Genomic DNA, 2470 nt, shown 5'->3' on the forward strand with positions numbered 1-2470 from the left:
CTCGGCCTCCCAAAGTGCTGGGATGACAGGCTGAGCCACCAAGCCCGGCCAGCAGTCATTTTTAAATGTGAAATTTCCAGGCATGTTCTGATCTCCAAAACCTTCTTAATATTGTGCAGTGAGCACTGATGTATGAAATTAGGTATTGTGGAATACTAAACATCTCATAAAGTTTCTACTTAAAAATGGAGAATAGTTTTTATTTCCTATTTTGGAAGTGAGGAGATGATAGATCAGAGCAGCTGCCTACCTGAAGTCTCATGGCTGGTACATTGTTGACATAGGAATTAAATTCAAGTTCGTGTTGACTCAGATCTGGGTTCTTTCCAGTCACTTAAGGTATACCATACAGATTTAAAAACTGAAAAGAAATGGATAGATCTTAGAAAAGCTTAAGGCTGTCAGGTGCAGTGGCTCATGCCTGTAATCCCAGCACTTGGGGAGGTTCAAGCAAGGAGAATCACTTGAGCCCAGAAGTTTGGGACCAGGCTAGGCAATATCGTAAGACTTCATCTCTATAAAGCATCAAAAAAATCAGCCAGGCATGGTGGAGTGTGCCTGTAGTCTCAGCTACTCAGAAGGCTGAAGTGGGAGGATCCCCTGAGCCCAGGAGGTCAAGGCTATATCAAGCCATGATCGTGCCACTGCACTTCAGCCTGGATGGCAGAGTGAGACGCTGACTCAAAAACAGGAAAAATTTTAAGGCTACATGGGTAGATACTAAAGTAATTTTTTCCTGATGACCAGAAAATTTAACTCATCATGATATTACAGCCACCAAGGGTCCTGTTTTAGCAATCACTTGTATCAAGCCCACAGACAAATCACATTTTGGAAAATGCGTGAGACTATGATTCTGGAGTCAGAATACCTTATCAACAAGAGATGTCTGGATAGGGAAACATAAACTCAGCATCTCAAAGTCCCAATAGTAGATATGACTGAGAAAGAGATAAAATCAGAATGTTTTTGGTATCTTTTCTCAGGTCCCTGTATGTGGCATGTGCCAGACATGACATTGTCATGTACACAGAGGGGCTTGATAAATCCTCCCATGAAGCATATGCATTGAGAACACGCCTCGTCATTAAGATTCCATTTTACTGATGGAGAAACTGGAACTTAATTGTTGAATCTCACCTGTTGGAGGTTGAGAACACAAGACTCCAGAGTAGGGCACCTTGGTATGCTGGGTACTTTGAACTGAAGGATGTTGGAAGGATCTCGGAAGCAAAGTCTTTCTGACCTCTGGTCTTTCCGCCTCCCACCCCACTTTCTCCCCTGAAATGAGTCCTAGAAACCAGAATTCCTCTCCCCCAAGTTCAGTCATAGAAACTCCTCTCCCCTAAAGCAGCCATAAAACCTAGGAAGGTCATTCTCTCCTTTTTCCCTTGAAGATCCTTATTCCAGAGGGGTCCTGCCCCATACCTGGGAGGAAGGAATACTGCACAAAGTTCCAGAAGAATCCAAACAGACATGTCTTGCTGGGTTTCCTCCTTCAGTCTATTACTATGAGATCATATGTTTTTGTTTGATCACACTTCTAAAGGGCTGTCCATCACTTCAACAAATCTAAGCATACAATAGACAATTTTTCCTGGGTCTTTGGGTCTTTATTTCTGAAGACTCTTGGGTCACATAATACTGATAAATGAATGTGTTATGCTTTTTGTGTTAACCTGTCTTTTGTTACAGAAGTATCAGCTGTGACCTTTGTGAAGGATGTGCCCTTACACACCCCATGTCAGGTACTGGTACTTACAGGGCCAAGTTAAACGCCAAAGCCTGCCCTCTCAATCAGAAATTCACCAAAGGAATTTCCCTGTGGCAGAGTCAACTTCAAGTGTTGTATTTATCCTCCAAACAGGGTTATTTTTTTCACACTGAGGCATTTTGCTACCAACACTGTAGCATCAGGATGCATGCTTAAAATGAAATAAAAGGGCCTGTTTTGTGAACAGCTGTCCCCATCCACCTTTTTCTCCAACTGAAATCAGAGGATGGGTGCATTTTGTGCATCAGCGGAAGATAGCAAACGGGGCCTGGCTTAGGAAAAAAAAAAAAAAGACAAGTCAGACATATGCTATTCAGTAACTGAAAGAGAAGAGATTCCAGATACTGCAACCAGAAACTTTTCAAAGAAAGCAGAGTACTTCGATCATTTCCATATAAAAGACACAGGGGTTGAGATTCAATAGCTCTTTTTCTTCCTTGGAGAAAATGAATGCAGCTTTTGCCAGCTGATAAAAAATTTGATGCGGAGGAGGAGGGGCCCTCATGCTTCTTCCAGGCAGAAAATAGGCCTGCGGCTGTCTCTTCATGCTTGGTGCCTTCTCACGTGATGCCTTGCATCTAGCAGACCATGGCCTCAGGATAAAAGCAGCGAAGGTCCCAGCAGGGTAGCATGATGTGGGTCATCTGTGTCCTCTGAATTTGCATTACTGAGGTGAAGGCCACGTTCCCAGGTTGG

This window comes from Carlito syrichta, unplaced genomic scaffold (genome assembly GCF_000164805.1).
Source record: "Carlito syrichta isolate Samal-C Ts95f unplaced genomic scaffold, Tarsius_syrichta-2.0.1 Scaffold316342, whole genome shotgun sequence".
Lineage (NCBI taxonomy): Eukaryota > Metazoa > Chordata > Mammalia > Primates > Tarsiidae > Carlito > Carlito syrichta.